Source organism: Salminus brasiliensis, chromosome 14 (genome assembly GCF_030463535.1).
Source record: "Salminus brasiliensis chromosome 14, fSalBra1.hap2, whole genome shotgun sequence".
NCBI classification, from domain to species: domain Eukaryota; kingdom Metazoa; phylum Chordata; class Actinopteri; order Characiformes; family Bryconidae; genus Salminus; species Salminus brasiliensis.
Window position 1 is genome coordinate 31,324,613 of NC_132891.1, and position 18,391 is coordinate 31,343,003.

Genomic DNA, 18,391 nt, shown 5'->3' on the forward strand with positions numbered 1-18,391 from the left:
ATAAAATAATATTTCGAGACATAAACTCTCTTAATATACCTCAACTTAATAAATCATTGCCTCAGTTTAGAAGGAGTGCTTTAGCTCTAGCTAGTGCTACTTAACGTGAGGGAACAGTTTATTAAATTTGAATAATTTGTTAAGTAGAAGGAAAACAATCATTTGATTTTGTAATAATTAGAAGTCTAAAATGCTTGCTTCTGAGGTTTGACCGTTTCCCGAAGGCTGTTTTAAGTAATAAGCCATAGATGTAAGCTGTAAAGCTTCGCTGTATGGTTACATGTAGGTTAAATGTATGTGAATACCACGTTTCGGTTATTAAAGGGCAGTTTCTCAGCCTTTAAATATTTTAGATTACATTTAATGAATGCTAACGGCTAAGGCTAACATGGCTAAATGCTAAAAGCTAGCTGCAATCTTGCCAGTGTCATGGCGTATCGCTGCCTGCCAAGCGTGTCTCAAACAGAAACTGATTACAGGCACCGCCATCACTACACTAGCTAGCTGGCTAGCTTTTCAGGCGATCTTCCGTTTTGTTGGTGTACTGGAGCAGAATAACGAGGAAGAACTGTGATTCCCACCCCTACAGAAAGCTGCTGTTGACTTCAATTTCTAAAAGTTCAGCAGGATAGTTTTTAAAAGGGGATCCAGTTCAAGCCGCCACCGTGCCGCTTTATATAAGGCTGGCCTCCAGCATTGGGACGGGGACATGATCAGCAGTTAGCTCATGTATTCACAGGCAAACATATCATGTAATAATATTGCGTGGAGTCCCAGTGGTGTTACAGTAGCACATTTTTTTTATGGAGTAATGGGACTTGACAGTGCTGTTGGCTTTTTTAAATGATGAGGTGTTGCTTTGGAGTTGCACATGTTCGAACAGTTACTCTGGCTTCCAGACCGGTGAGGTGAAGGATGAGAGGAATGCTCTCTCTCTCTCTGTCTCTCTGTGTCAGCTAATAAAATGGCAATGACAGAATTGTGGGGTATTTCACAGCCTCTATAATTTGCTCCTTTGAAATTCAGAGATACTGTGATTTTGGGCCTTTTTTTAAGCAAAGGTGTGGAATGCTACAAATTTCAGCAGGAATGGAGAACAGTAAACAGTAGAAGGAGCTTCCCAGCTAACATGTCCATGCGGGGCCTGTATGGGCGGCCCAACAGGGAAGCAGAAAGTTTTGGCCTCGGGTTCTGCGTTGGCCCCACATACGGGTGCACACCAGGGTCAGTGATGGGACCAGGAAATGTTAAACATGGGCTTCATCTGGGTTGTATAGTGCACATGGGGCCTAGATGGGACCCATACGAGATTAGGGTGGGCTGTAACGATGGCACCCATTTCCCGAAGTCCAACTGGGATCCCAGTAAGAAGTACTGGGACCCATGTTCCACCTATTTGATCCCCAAATGAGCGTACTCTGTTACCTCTGTAGGCTTATCTAGGCCTTCATATATGGAAATCTGATATATGGCAATAAATATTCAAAATTTTAATAAATGACATATTAGAATACCTAAAAACTCCCTTACATGCCAACATATTTGACAATGGCCACCATATGTTCATATATACCCATACAACCGTATATTTATAGATACAAAAATGATATTATTAAATTCATATATCATATATACATACTTCAATTGAGATTTACTTGAATGTTAACTACATGTGCTAACATATATGTAGTTACCTATCAATCAAAATAGACATATATTACGCCTGTGTGTTCAATATTTGATACTTGCATACATAAACACAATACATGTGTACATATATTTGGAAATATGTGTCCAGTCCTTATGAAATATGTGCATATAAGGCTATTTATCAGATTTCTGTATGGGTTCCTTGGAGGGGATTTTTCTTTGTGCTCCCATTAATGTACATCAGTTACTTAAACATGCTCATTAAATGTGTTTTTAGATGGTAATTCAAACCTCCCTACTGATTCATTGTTTTTCAGTGGAAGGCCTACGTTTCAATCTGACTCGTGTGACAGCGCCACCTCCTGGACAAATGCTTTTTTAACACAGTCAGCTAAAAAAACATAATAATAAAAATGTACTTAAAAACTGTTTTAAAAATAGACCACATTCATTGTTCCAGAGAAAGGGGGTCTTTTCATAATTGAACAGCCATTTAGTGGGTTTGGTAAGCACAGACAGTAGCTGAAGCAGTAAAAGCTGGCAATATAGGAAGGAGGGAGGTGCATATAATAGCCTATACTTACACACTCACACCTAGGGGCAATTCATCAAAGCCAGTTAACCTTCCATGTGTGTTTTTGGGAGGTGGGAGGAAATTCATGCCAACACAGGGATTGAATCTACAACCCAGGACCCTGGAGCTGTGCGGCACCACAGACTACCTGCTGCACCACAGGGAGAAAAAAATGACTGCAAATAAATGATAATATTTTGTTAATAATAGTTCCCTATTTGTCCCTAAAGTACTAAGGCACCATTTCTTTAGTGCTGTTACAACACTGCCTACTTTCTTTGGCAACATTGCCAATAGGTGGCAGTGTTTACATTGTCTCAACAAGGTTGAGACAATGACCATCTAACTAATGGTGAGAAAAGCCACCCTTGGCTCAGATGACACTAGCGAGACGCTGTGGCTTGGACAGTATTGGTGGTATTGGTGACGGAAGGTGTTCATAATAGAGCTTAACTGCTCCATGTCGATTGCTCTGTACTGCGTACCCAAGTCATCAGACCCGTCTGGCATCAATGGCCTGTGGGGCACCACTGGTATACCTACCGTTGTGAGGCACTCTGTATGCTAGAGGTCCATTCTCGGTTCACCTTCACTATGGAAACTCTAGCTCTGGAACTTCCCATGAAGTTAGCGGTTTCTGAGATGCCACCACGCTTCTCCCACTGCCCGAGTCATATCAGAATATTATGCTCGGGCCGGGACGTTGCAGATGCCACGTGACAGGGTTTGCTGCATGTAGAAATAAATAAATAAGCGAGCACACCAGTCAGTTGTAGCAGAGTGCAAAACCATCATCACGGGCAAAGGCTGTGACTTGACTGATGTTCAAAAGGTCATGAAAATGGGGCACCGGGGCTGACCTAGTGGGATGTTCTAGTGCCGTTGAGGTGAAGGTGTACCGAGAATGAACTTCTCACACATTGAATTCCTCCAATGGCATTACAGTGGTGTCCCCTGGCCATTGATGTCAGAGAGGAACGACGACTCCAGTAAGAGACTCAGAGAAAGTTAACCTCCATATTGAACACCTTCCCTCACTTAATACAGTCCATGCCATGCCATGATGTCTTGGTGGTTATTCCCACTATCTGGTAGGTGGTTAGATTTAGTCCCAATTTCTACATTTGTATACTCTACACAATTCCCATATCGATGCATCCCTGTCTATAATATTTCACAGCCATTGTTTACTACTCGTGTCGAATCCTATAGTGAACTAGACTGGACCTTCATACATTATAACCTCATTTTTGTTTTAATGAGTCAATGTCAATCAACGGTAACGATCATCATAATGTCTGTGCATTCAAGTGACACTTTCCCCAGCCATTTCAAATTCAGACCCACCCCGTTGACCCCTGGAATGATGCATCCCGCTGGCAGAAATCTCCCAGCCAAAACAGGGTCAAACTCCAAACGCGGCACTGCTCGTTTATGCCGCAGCTATTTAGGGCAGTAAACGTGTCCTTAAGTGCCCAGTTTGTCTTCATCGGGCGCTCGTAACTCTGTTTAGAGCCGTGCTTGGCCTATGGCCCAACGGTGCCAGCTCTGTGATTTACCTACCGGCGTGTGCCAGAGCAACCTGCTCTGAAAGCCTCTCGCTAAACTGAGTTCTGGAAAAAACTAAACCACAGCTCCTATTTATTCCCCTGCAGTGTCGGGTATGCTTGAGCACTGTGCAGTCAGCATAATCCATCCACGGTTATGAAGGTATTTACTTCTGATAATAATTATTGATGTTGTGTGAATTCTGGTGCTTTTCCAGTATCCGCCTCCAGGTGTCAGTGCCACAGCGCAAATGCTGCCACACCTCCCAAACGAGAAGCCATTTCTCAATGGCAGATTGTAAAAACAGAGAAGGTTGTAGTTGGCAGTCGAATGTCTTCTCTGCAATCAGGCTGTAATGCAACCAAGGCTAACAAAGTGCCTTTATGCCTGAATTCACTTCTATCCCACAGTTCGCATCATGCCTCTATAAATCATTCTGATTATTATTTATTCCCTCTTGCCTGGCGTCTGGAGATGGGAGCAAAGCGGAGAGCTGTTTTGTTCACCATCCTGTTCCCGCATACGCTGAAGAGGACAGGGAAGGCAACTTCAATGCGATTTATGATTCCTGGTAGTTCTGCTACGAGGCTCCCAGCCTTTCTCACATGCCTACTCCGAGGCCCAGCCATTGGCACAGTAAGAGGTGGGGCGGCGTCCGCAAGCAGAGGGGCCCTTTTGCGCCCGTATCTGAATTTATGCGGGGGGAAGCCAGGCACAGCAGGTGCTGGAAATTCCAGAAGCAGACGTTTGGCAGTGGGCAGTAAGTGCACCCAGTGGTAGCACAGCTATTTCCTGCCTCCTCCTTTCCCCGGCTTTGGGCACAAGCTGACTCAGGACCGGCTTCCCCTTAGGCCCTTAGGCCAGATCCGAGCCTCGGTTGTTGCCGGAGAAACAGCCAGACCGGCTAGAGGTCAGCAAGAAAGGGCAGCCTCCGGCAACACCGCAGCAGGCGCCAGGCAGCGGCGGCTATAAGAAACAGATGAGCTCCCCCTTTTACAGCCAGGCCTCTGGTGACCCCCACGTTGCCAGGGCAACACATCTGACATACATTTTCACATAGTTTGGCATTGCTTTTTTTTTTTTAGAGGCCATGGTGAGCTCCTGGATAGCACTCTTAAAAGAGACATTTGCAAGTGTTTTTCGAGAGCGCAGCCCTGTCTAATCCAAAGCCAGACTTTCTGACAATGAGCTGAAATGGTTGACCATCGTCTCTGACTCCAGGAGTCTGTTCAGAACTATCCCTGCAGGGTAGGCTGTTCCTTTCATTCATGTGAGCCTATTTGAAGGGTGTTGACAACGTTCAATACAACAGTATTGATAAGCCCATGGCTGTCATCTAAGTGGGCGGGGCGTAGGAACCCCGGGGAACCTTGGGAGCGGGGTTAGGAGGGTTTCTTTAAAATGCATTTCACTACTGATTACTGATTACCTGATCAACAATCAATAATTGTAATGTAATCCAAGGATTAATATAGTAAAGTAATGTAATCTGATTACTTGTCTTTTTAAAGTCACACATTCAAATCTATACCAAAGAAAAACTCTCCGGTTCCAAGCCTCCTTTGAGCAAGCCAAGGGCAGCAGGGTCGAGGCAAAACTCCCTCAGCTCGAGAGAAAGAGACCAAAACATGAAACGAAGCAAATCCCCTACTAAATTATATATATATATATATATATATATATATATATATATATATATACCATCACTGCTGAAACCCAAACCTTATCTCCAAATATGGGACCTTCACAGGGAAAATCTTACATTTAACAAAGTAAAAAGTTTATTATCCAAAGTATTTTGGATGATTTTTATTGGTCCATTCATCATGAAATGTTCAAACATCCAGCTGAAACAAACAGTTTAGACATTAGCATTAATTCCATGTTCATCTAGAGTGGTCCAGACTGGGTTATGCAGGTATCGGTTGCTGGGTTTTCTGGCAGGGCAGTGTAAAGGGCTGCTGCCTTTTTGCTTGTTTGTTTTTTAGATTATGTAAGAAAATAAAAGACGTCAAAACAGAAGACTATCAGAGAAAGTTTCATTATGTCCACACGAATTTATCAAATTTAGCTTACAAATTATTGAGATTAATAGTGTTAATAGTATTACCCAGAAACACACAGTCACATTCATTTAGCCACTAAAAGAAAGGGAAGTGTGGACGACGTCTAGAAGTGTGCTAGCTCGTCTAACGTTTACGCTGGGCAGTGATATTCCTTTTCTTTCTGCTTTTAAAAATGAATTTTCCATTTATTGATTGATTGATTGATATAAGTCCAATATCCTTTTCTTTTCACTGTAACGGATTACAGGTACTGTTTTTTCTTCCTGATTACACAATGACGTTACATGTGCTCCATTACTTCCCGTCCCTGTTGGGGGACATGTCCCTCTCCATACTGAAATGAATAACTTTGCAGATGGAGAGTTTCTTGCTGGGAATAACTTGTGTTTTAAACATGAACCCACCACCCAGAATAATCTGTTAAAAATGGACGTTTCTGGAGTTTTATTCAATTTATGTATTTATTTATTTTGGAAACACAGCTACCATGCCATGGACTGGCCTCCTTGTCCAGGGGGTGTTCCTGCCATGCGCTCAATGTCATGCGATCCTGGGTAGGCACTACACAAGCCGTGCCCCTGACCTAGAAGAAGAGTGTGAGAAGAAGCTTGGATGGGTGACATAGCTTTACTTCAGCTATGTTTTGAATAGGACGGCGTTAGCAACAAGTCTGCCTTAGTTTAGTAACGAGCTGACTGGCTGTTTTGTTAATGGAGAGCCGGACTGTCTGTAAAACGGCTGCCATTCGTTTGAGCCAGTCTGCTCCTTCTTTATGCAAGGGTTCCACACTGTGTAATGCCTAGGTTAAGATGGAGCTTCTATACCTTCGGTATCTTCTATACAGAACTAACTCTATCTCTTTTTACCTTCTCAGAGTAAATGGCCACCCAGCCCGACCTGCTGGAAGATTGCCCGCTGAGGTCACCTCTAAGTGCATCAGACCAGCTGCCACCTACCGGTCCAACCAGCAGGCCCCCCACCCCCCACCCACCACCACCCATACCAGACCAGCGGCACACCCTCTTACCACTGCTACCTGTTTAAAGACCATGTTAAAGTCCTAAATGGACTCGTAACTATCTGCCACTATTAACTATCTACACCATGATTATTATATTATGATTATGATCAGAGCAGTTCAACAGTATAGACGGTTTGGTAACTTTTATCAATAATTTATCAATAGTTCTGATCAGAGGAGGACGGGTCGGGTCCCCCTTGTGAGTCTTGGTTCCTCCCAAGGTTTCTTCCTCCAGCTCTGAGGGAGGTTCTCCTTGCCACTGTCTCCGTTGGCTGCTCACTGGGTGTCTTGGATCCTTCATGTCTTCTTACATTATTTCTTTTTTTTTATTTCTTTTACTAATTACTAGTTATTTAAAGCTGCTTTGTGACGACAACAGTCGTAAAAAGCACTGTACAAATAATTGTGACTTGGCTTGACTTGACTATACCTTTGCACCTCCTACACCGCAGACTCTCTCCTTTATGGTCTTCTTTAGAAACCACAGTCAGCGGTCAACACTAAGATTCTGTCTGAATCCTGTCAGGGTGCCTCAACACTGACAAATTCAGCATAACGAGACACCACTCCAACGCCAACCAACTGAATTTTGGATTTTGTGCATCATTAAAACCCTGGTATGTGGGATGGCTCAAAAAAGACGTCCTTGCAGGCCTCTTTCTCAAAGCAAGGCCATGCTTTATCCACATGGTCAGCTGTGGAAAACTACACTGCAGCTTTTTAATACGATGTTCCTGCCTCTGGTCTACCGAACGCAACATGCTAAAATGGCTCTGGGAGTATTGCCTTTGCGGTTATGCAACTCCCTCCTCGCCGCTGCTGCATGAGGACAGATTTAAAGGTCTGGAAAAAGAAACACGGCGGAATGCTTCTCTCTCAAAGCCCAAATGTGAGGGGAGAGAGTTGGAGAGGAAAGGGGAAGCAAGAGGGAGGACCGAGGAGAAGCGAGAGGGAGGCAGGTAGGGAGGGAAGGCAACAGGCAGACGGAAAGGGAGTGGAAAGAGAGAGGGGCCGGAGAAAGGGGAGGGCTGAGAGAGAGAGAGAAAGAGGGGAAGGAAAGCACGGCCTTAGACGGGTGCGTGTCTGCTGCAGGCACCATCTGTCTCCCCTCCAGATTCTCTCACATTTCAGGATTCCTGTGAGGCTGCCCCGCCCGTATTTCACCCCACTGAGAGCATGACAGCTCTGATGAAGTTTGAGGATGATGAAGATGGTCGTAACGATATGGCATATCAGGCAGTGTTAATGTGTGGCTCGACCCCTGATACCAACGGCGGGCCGCGCATGGTCCGAACCTGATATCCTGTTATATCCACTCCACTGCTAAAGCATCCATGGACAAATCGTATTACATTTACTGCACACCAGTTTAACGCAGTGATTCAGGTTGTGCACAGGATCACTTTGGGGTATCAAACAAAAAGGCATGGCTGGAACTTTGTCCACGTTCTGTGAAATCAGAAATCTGTCTTTTTCACGTCACGTCTACTTCAGCTACGTTTCACAAGCCCACATCTGATGCCTGCATCCATAAGCCACAGGATTTCATGGACACTCGATAGAATAATCCCTCATTCACAGCGCATCTTTCCCTGGACGTGATATCACTCATCTCCTGACACTTTACGACATGCGTGTGACGGGCCCGGCTTTGCCATTAGACAGATGTGCCGCCGCTCCAGTCTGCCAGGAGAGGACTGAGCACAGCTGGGATATGCCTCCCTCCAATTCCAGATAGTGGGAGGCCTTTCCAAAGGTCGGAGCGCTCCAGGCTTCAACTAAGAAGCCGCATCGCCGGCAAGGCCCGCGAGGTTGCTGCCTGGTCCAGCGGCCTCAGGCCAGAGGCCGAAACGTGTCTGTTCTGAAGGCGAGCGGATTAACACTCTCCACACTCCAGACCCCTGCCAAGAAACCGGAGAGGCCCCCTTTTAACACTGGAATGGGCGCCGGTGAGTCGGCATCGTAAATTTTAGGAGGGGGGGTGGCTTTGTGTTGACCAAAACAAGCTGGCCAATGCGAGGTACCCCTCCGGGCCTGCTGGATGAGAGGAAGAGGAGAAGACCCTTTTGTTGGGGATGCAAAGCATTGCTCGATGTGGAAGGTCCACAGGAACTCCACAAAGCTTCTGAGTCAAGGTCATATATACGTTGACAGGGAGGTTCTTGGAGAACCTTCGAAGAACTACTCTTTGATCCCACAATAAACTTTTAATGGGGGAATTCTTATAGAACTACTCTCGATTCCAGATCTGACCATTTGAGGCATTCAAGGACTCCACAAGACCTCTGAAGACGTCCTGTGGTATCTGGCACCATAACGTTAGCAGCAGATCCTTTAAGTTCTTTAAGTTGTGAGATGGGACTTCCATGGGTCGCATTACTAAGCCTGAGGTGCTCACGACCCTTTTGGTAGGTACTGACCACTGCATACCAGAAGAACTCCACAAGACCTGCCTAATGTTTTGGATGGAGGTGCTCTGACCCAGTCGTCTAGCCATCACAGTTTGGTTCAGATTCTTAAACTTGGCCATTTTTCCTGCTTTTAACACCATTGTTCATCTACTGCCTAATATGTAGATCCCACCCACTGACAGATAGACCGCACTGTAGATTAAGATAATCAGTGTTTTTCTTTTTTTACACATCTGCCAGTGGTATTTAGTGTCATGGCTGATCGGTGTAGAACTAAATACAGCCCTATTTACTAAGAGTCAAGAATTCCATAAGGAACAACCTCTTAAAGAATATGTTCTGAAAGGTATAGCTAGATATTGTGCCAACCATCATTGGCCAGGATTGGCTCACACCATAGCTAGCTTAGCCAGGTCTTTCATTTACTAGGCTAATCGGTTGCACCATGCTAGCAACATTGATAGCAGAGAATCACAAAGGTGGAGGCTGCAGAGAGAATACTGTGTTACAGATAAGGCCTACTGGATATTGGTCTACATGCCGGCATATAAAGGTCAATTTTCCTCTTCTGTCTAATCGCTAACAAGATGGCAGCTCCAGTTTCGGTCATCCTTTGGCTTCAAAACGTTGCAGTGGGCGTGAACAGGGTCGTACTGATACATACGTACATGATAAATTACTATCAGTTGCCTTAAATTGCATCAAGGGGTTAGGTAAAGTCTCAAATAGACATGCTTATGAGTTTCTAACACCATTTTCACACACTGCTGATCAGTAAGAACCATCACTGTTAATGCTAGACCTGTTAGGGCTGTAAATAATGCTGAAATGACAACCTTTCCAACATGACAAAGGTTCCTGTTCAGTGTTTTGGTCACATTTTAACAGCCAATATAAATTCCATAAATATGTATAAGGTGCTTATAATTACCTTTAGCCTGCAATTTGTCTTACTACATGTCAGGAACACTAAAAAGAGATGTAGGTTTTTATAATTTTATAATTTAAAGACACTCCCTATACTTTACCCAAGCCAAGACCTATTTGAGCATTCGTTGTTTTGTTTTTTTTGAGCGTTCATTAAAAATACCATAGGCACTGCCTTAATCTGTGCATGCATGTATGCAGAAATATGTAAATTTGTTTGGTAATTAGATGCATATCCAAAGCAATACAGATATATATAAAATATCTAAAAGTTTCTTGTTCAGCAACCTGAACGGACGGCGATCATGATGGTGCAGTGCATAACAGATGCTACCAGCATTATTCAGCATCAGTACAGTGTGCCAGAATGCTGTCTAGCCAGTTTCATAAATAAGAGCATCTGACAAGGCAAAGAAGCCACTTGCAACTAACTTTTCACCTAAAAATATGAACTATGTCCTTTTTTTCAGATTTATGGACACAAGCTACTGTACATTGCACTCAATTATCAGTGACAGCAAGGCATGTGGTCGTAGGTCTGGTTTAGATAGCAGTCACATGCTGCTGCCTGTTTCGAATACAGCTCAGTCCATTTACAGCACGGCTGCCCGAACCCCACTCCTGGACGTCCCCTTATCTAACACCCCTGATCCATAAGTTCAACAAGACCATCGCAGCCAGAACTAAAACTCCTGAAGATGGAAGGTATTTGGGAATGCGGTTAGGCAGTCCTGGTTTTGGGTTTGGAAGCAAGTAGCTCTACACAGTTTCTCCTTGGCTCAAATGCGATCGACCACCAACTCAAGCTTACATTGAACTGGACTAGTTTTTGACCCCACAATAAACTTTTAATGTGTGAATTCTTCCAGAACTACTCTCGATTCCAGATCTGACCATTCGAGGTATGGACTTCACAAGACCTCTGAAGACGTCCTGTGGTATCAGGCACCAAGACTTTATCAGCAGATCCTTCAAGTTCTTTAAGTTGTGAGGTGGGGCCGCCATGGGTTGCACCACTAAGCCTGAGGTGCTCACGACCCTCAGGACCCGATCTTTTCTTGGACCACTTTTGGTAGTGCTCTGACCCAGTCGTCTAGCCATCACAGTAGCCATTTTTCATGCTTTTAACACCACTGGTCATCTACTGCCTAATATGTAGAACAATTTCTGACGTATTGCTGTCGTCAGAAATAGCAAGTTTCATATTGATTATATTATACATATTTGATTGCTATTTCAAAGGCACATCATGCACAGTCTGGGGAGGCTTGCTGAAGCGGTGGAACGCCTCTCCTCTAGAATAACGCTCCTGTGTTTTCTGTTGCCAAGATAGCAATACGTCAGAAATTGACCTGAACCATTGCTGTTTAAACGACACAGGCGGAAGGCATGGAAATAACTATTGGCGGGGTATAGGATAGCAGTGAGCATCGCGACGTGCCCTGCGCAGGGTGTCAGATAGGCCCCCTGGCCTCTCTTGACTGCTTCCTTTATAGTCGCCAAGTTACATCACATGTGAGGAGAAAATTGAGAGTATGTGATATTTTCTAAAACCTTAAGCTCTGTCCACTGGAGCTGCACACCACCACTATGTAGATCTTTATATATATTTTTTTTGGTGCTGAAGGAACTTTGTAGGGGCTGTGCCGTATTTGAGCAAAGATTCTAAATCATATCTAGAGCTTGGTTATAGTTATTGTACAATAAAGGTTGGGTTATTATAAGGAAACCACTGGGATATGTATATGTATGTAATGATTTCAGTTGCCATGCTCAACATAATGGTTTTAATCTCCCTCTCTCTCTCTCTCTCTCTCTCTCTCTCTCGCTCACACGCACACACACACACTCTCACACTCCTCTCGGCCACAAATTAATTTATGGTTTAATTATAGTATAAGGCCGGAGTTATGAACGAGCACAAATCAGCCATCATTAACTGATGGTGCGGAATTGCCGGCGGCTAATTGAAATATAGATCGGAATCGATATCCAGAACCATGTGAGTGAGAGAAAAGTGTGTGAGTGGTCAGTACATCCTCGGCTGGTTCGTTTCCTTTCACGGAAAAGGCACAAACAAAGAATACGGCGGCCGGAGCGAGAGACTGCAGGAGACGATACATTTCTATATTGCTTTGGACCTCCTTGAACTGGACGCATTAATTACAGTCAGCGCGTTAAGGCAGGAAAATGCAGACCAGACTGGCCTGATGAAAAACCCATGAAGGTGTCTATGCTGGAGAAAAATGATGGCGAGGAGAAATTCATATATTTGGAAATGTAACCTTCTTAACATACCATCATTTTATGTAAATCTCCTCCAAAGCCTGAGCAGGAGGAATTCCAATTTATCGCTCAACATTTTGATAATTACATTGACCTGGAGGCAAACACTATTAATATTTCTGCATTGAAACCCCTCTTGCTGCGTGCTGTAAATAATACATATGAAGTAGTACAATGATTTGCTCTGAGCTCATTTAAAGGAGCCCATGAATCAGTGGGCAGAGGGCATTTACGCCCTGACATTTATTCACACATCATTCCGCTGTCTGTCCGTGCAGGCAGCAACAGAGTGGCCAGAGGATCGTGGGCAGCGGGGCTACAAAATCAGGCCTGATTTAGCTCCAGTGTGTCCAGTGAGTTTGCCACCAAACAAACCTCGCGCTACAAACTCCCGGGTCACGCACGACCCCCTGCTTGCAGCATTTACCTCAGGCCTGCTCGCGATGCTATCGGCCTGCGTTAGCATTTGCATTTTATTGGAGGCATGGAGATTTAGAGTGCTGGATACATCAGCTCCGAGCAGACAGAATTAGTTAACAATGCATTATCTGCCTTTTATGGCCGCTATAACTCTCCTACTCCCTCACCCTGAGGAGGGGATGAGGGGGCGGGTGGCAGGGAGGGACCGCCGGGAGTCGGGTCGGTGGGCGGTGTGCGCTGGGAGGATGCTTTTGTCTCTGGCTGCGATTTTGCTCTTATCGCAGTCAGTGGAGCTAACACAGTTCATCCATGTTTGTGGTCCAAATTTTGCCCGGTGGCTCTTTTTTTTGCCATTGAACCAAACAAAGTTATATTTACCCTCCAAAAATGTGTTAATGTGCTTTTTATGAGGTTTCTTTGGCTTAAATCTGTAACAGGGTTGAGCTTCACTAGTGTAGAATTAGCTTAGAATTAGAATAATAGATTAATGTGGCTGACTAGCATCCATGCTAACACCTAAGAACATTCCAATTGTGTATTTTAATGTATCTATACATCAAATATTCTGTTTATTATTGTATTTTAGTGATTAAATTAGGCTGTTAAGTTGATTAGTATGTGAAGTAATTGTTACGTTTGCATAGTTTTCATCTTACCTCATTGTAAATGCTAACCTGCAAGGGTGCTAAATTAGCCACTAAAAATTAAATTATTATTTTTGAACCATTGTCATAAAAAATCAATCCATTGTGAGATAAGGAAATGTTTCTTAAGTAACAAGGTGGAATATTTCGGTTGAGAATTAGGCTAGCAGATACAAGAATACGGTAAGCTAGCATCCATGCTAATCCATAAGGGCATCAAGAATGTTCTAATAAATAATTACATTATGTTTTTTATTTATGAATCCATAATTCAACTTCCATGTGAGCATGTTGCTTAGAATATCCCAGATATGTCGTAGGGGTGAATGTGTCCAGCTCAATGAACTGTAGAAAGGCATGGACTGGAGTGAAGCAACAACAGGTCTAGCTCCTCTGCTGGCTGGGTGCAGTATGATGCAAGGCTCAGCCCATCACCATATGTTTCACTGACAATCTCAGCCCATCTCAGTTCCCTCCTCTAAACTGTCTCTCCATCTCTTGCCCTGCACTCATATTGGCCCATTTGTTTATTTCCCCCAGAAATTAATTCTAAACCCTTACTCTCCCTGCACCTTTACTGCTGGACCACCCACTCACCAGACGAACTGGGAATCTAGGGGGAAAATCCGCTCTGCTTTTGCACTGTAAACTCAATGAAGGTGGTCTAGGACACACAAGGTCTGGGAGAAGGGGGCTGGTCTACCAAATAATTAGGCGAATCTGGCGCCACCTCTGGTTGCACATTTAACAACATGGCGGATTGTTTTGGCTTCGAGGGAATGGGACCACAGAGTCCATGTTTTTTAGTCCAGGCATTCAGATAAAATGATGAAGCAAATGTTGCTGTAATGTAATGTTTTTGGACTGAAATTGCTACTAAATGCAAAATTAATAGGATTTTCAAATATTTTAGTAATTATAATTCAGGGTAAAGTGTACTTACTGTAGGCTGAGATGTCCAAAATGCTGTTTTCCATTAATGGAGGTTTATCTGAAATCTGCACATAGGTTGTAGTAAAGGACACTAAGGTACCTATAGCCAATAGCCCACATATACCTTTATCTTTTAGCCTTTGCAAGGCTGATGTAGTGGTTGCTCAGTGGTTAGAGCACCGGGCTATTAATGACAGGGTTGTGGGTTCAGTACTCATGGGCTCAGCAAGCTACCACTATTGGGCCCTTGAGCAAGGCCCATATCCCTCCTATGGGCCACAATGGCTGCTTTGGGCATGTGTGCTCACTGTCACTGTGTGTGTTTGAACATTAGTGTGTGTGGGTTCACTGCACAGATGGGTTAAACATGGAGGCCAAATGCCATCTGTGTCCAACACTAATAGACAATATGGTTGTCTTGTCACTGAGATTTCAGATAGTGACCCTCAATGACTGCTAAATCCACATTAAATGAATTATTAAAGATGGCTGCTGCTTCTGTTTTTAGCGTTGCATCGTGCCTTTGTCCACTCTAAAAGGTTTAAGGATGCAAACCCCACACACACCAAACCTGCCTTGGCTGTTTCCAGATGTTTAGGGCAATGAGGGGAAAATCTGTGTGTTAGATTTTCCCCTCAAACTACCACTTTAAACATAGTTGGCACCTAAAGTGCAGTGCTGTTGCACCATTAGCTTGTTACAGATCAGCAGGTAAGGGTTGCTGCAGCACACAGTGTTCTCCCCGCTCCCCAGGGGCATCCTAGGACAGTATGGAGGGAGCGGACGGCCGGCAGGGCGCCAGGACACAGCTGGATGCGGGTTGCATGTCCTGGAGCGCGGCCCACAGTCCGGCAGCACAACAGCACATGCATATTCCCCCGGTTTAGTAAACGGTCGAAGAAGCAGGTAATGTCACGCAGCTTCCAAATGAGGCTCAGGAGCCACGGGAGGACACAGAGCTGCTCTCTACTTTGCTGCACTGAGAATTCAAAGACGCTGAGTGTGTGTGAGAGAATGTGTGTGTGTTTCTGTGTGTTTTTGTACATTTTCAGGGCAGAATGTCCTGATTTTGTAGGTTGCTTTCGCCACGGTCAATGTCAAAGTACACCGTCTACCCTCAGAACTGCACAAGATTGATTTTCATGGGAGGACTGCAAGGAGACTAAAGACTAAAGCCTGTCAGAGACAACTAGACCAAGACCAGAGCTGTGCCCTGTTCACTATATAGTGCACTACTTTCACTGTATAGTGCACTACCCACCATTCCGTCGGTTAGTGGTAGTGCCGAATTTATTCAGTGCACTGTAACAAACCTACAATGCACTATAATATATAGTGTACAAACGATGTACCCTAGAAGACATAAATACCCATAATCCACTGCCTTGTACCGTCACACACATAATGACCTGTCCCAGATAGTTCACGACCTTGTGGAATTCTGTTCCCTTTAAATAGAGCTCTATATAGTGTAGGGGACAGTGAATAGGACACAGCTTAGGACGTTTGTCCTGGACGTCTGCTCGGGACAGCTTTCTGACAACAAGGGTGTCTCGTCCTTGCACTCCTTGTCCTCCAATGAAAACCAAACCTCTGCAGTTTTTCTCTTGTCTCCAACTGTGGCCAAAGCTGCTTATCTTCTTTAGGCATCTTGCGGTCTGCACTTGGACTGACCTTGCTAGGACGGTCTGATCTGGTCATGTTGGCAGTTATTCCAAATGTTCTTCACTTGTAAATGATTCAGTGATCAGTGGAACAGCTGATTTCTGATTGTCCTTCCCAGACTAATCTGCATCTACAACCTAGGATAGGGTTGCAGGGTAGTTGATGTAGTTGAAGCGAGTGGTGAAGATCACCATGGCCAGACCCAAAGAGCTCTCTGAGGCCTTCAGGTCTTCCTGATTAAACTAAGGGCCCTATCTTACACCCTGAGCAAGGCACGTCGAGATGCCCATTGCTATCTTACACCCCGTCAACAGTCTATTTTCAATCCTTCCACCTGCGTTGTTTAAATAGCAACACTGCTTGCGAATATATCTACGCCGATGGGCGTGGTGGTCTCGAAATGAGCTGTGTTCTGGTCAATTTCTGACGTATTGCTGTCTTGGGAATGGAAAACACAGGAGCGCCACTGACTGACAACAGCCTAGGCGTATGTTGCTATCTTGGCAGTGAATTGTCAACACAGGTGCGTGCAGCCCGACACTCGTACACCCCCCCACGCTTTACACCACTGAAATAGCAACCCGCCAGAGTCAGTCAGACCACACCTGGCTCTTAAAGGGAACAGCGAGTGACTGGCTGATTGGCTTATTGCTGCACGTTACGCCCAAAACACACCCATGATTAATTAAGAAGCTCAGTACATGACTTTTGTGCGTTTTGAGCCACGCTAGGCAAACTTTTCCTGTCGTTACGATAACAAAGACACATCGACACACCCCTAAATCCAGCTGCGCGGTGCACTGGTTGACAGCTCGCATAAAGATTGCTAAAATAGCCCTAAATGTCTGAAGTTTGAATAACACAGACTTCTCTCCTCCAGAATCCTCTCTAACCATGTTCTGATCATCTGAGATGAACTGATCCTGATTTTACACATTTAAGGGAGTAAAAATGTAGGGGTGGGGGGTGGGGGGGTGAGGCTTTTTCCTTTATTATATTGTATAAATATATATATATATATATATATATATATATATATATATATATATATATATATATATATATATATACATAGACACACAGGAACATATTGTTAATACTGGTTTAAGACCATTGTATAAAACTAAGTGTGTGTGTCTGTGTGTGTGAAGAAAACGCTGCAGTGTCGATGCAGCCCACTGCAGCAGCCCTTTCCCTGACTTGTGCCCCACACCACAGCTGCTCGGCAGCCCCCTCGACACTCATCCATTCGGGCTAATGTGCAGTAGTGTCGAAACCCCGTCACCAGTAAAGCCCACCGGAGCTCATTTGTCCAAAAGGTTACAGAGACAAACTGTCTCTTCGCTGACTCTCCAACAAACACAAGGAATGTCCGAAACTTTGCCCCGTTCTCTATTTTGGGAGCCTGGAAACATGCACAGTGTGCAATATGGCCACTATTCACCGTGCCAAAGGCTTAAAGAACCAGGAGTACCGCATCACACGGGCGTGTATTTACAAAGAGGAGATTGGTGACAGTCTAACTCCAGTGTTTGTTAGCAATCTTAGCCTAGCATCTCCTATTCTAAGTACAAAGAAGCACACTTCCCATCCCAAACCTGCCTTGTCTGATGGACTGCATCTGGGGTCTGTGATAAATCATGATAATTAGATTCTTACTTTACAAACTTTTCCTTTAACTTGTCTTTGCTTTATCGCTGCAACCTTGTTAAGCAAAACTCTGCGTCTAGAATGACTCTGGGTAAATGTAAGAGTAAAATACAGCAGGGGAGACATGAAATAACTGAAGTTAGGGAGGAGGAGCGTGCCTCAGGCCACTCCTTCCTAATCTAACGTCCTATAAATTCCATCTCCACCGTCCACGTGTCTATGACAAGTCTGCGCAACCCTCCACCACCCTGTCACCTCCCTTTTATCCCTGTCATCTATCATTCCTGGCTCCTCACATCAGAGGGGGGACTTGGCTTCCTATCACAAAGAAAAAGCCACCCCGACTCCGGCCCAGAATATTCTCTCAGACTTCTCCCAAATCACTATGAGCTGATGATCGGCATGGCCCGATCTAGTGTTTGGTGTTTGGTATGGAGTCTAAGATTAGAGGGATCTTTGAATTGTAGTCTAATTAAACTAGCTGAGGTTATTCTGGAGGAAACACGTTTGCACGTGAAGCACGTTTGTAAGTCGCTCTGGAGAAGAGCGTCTGCTAAAGGCCGTAAATGTAAATGTAAATTAGGATTTACTCGTCT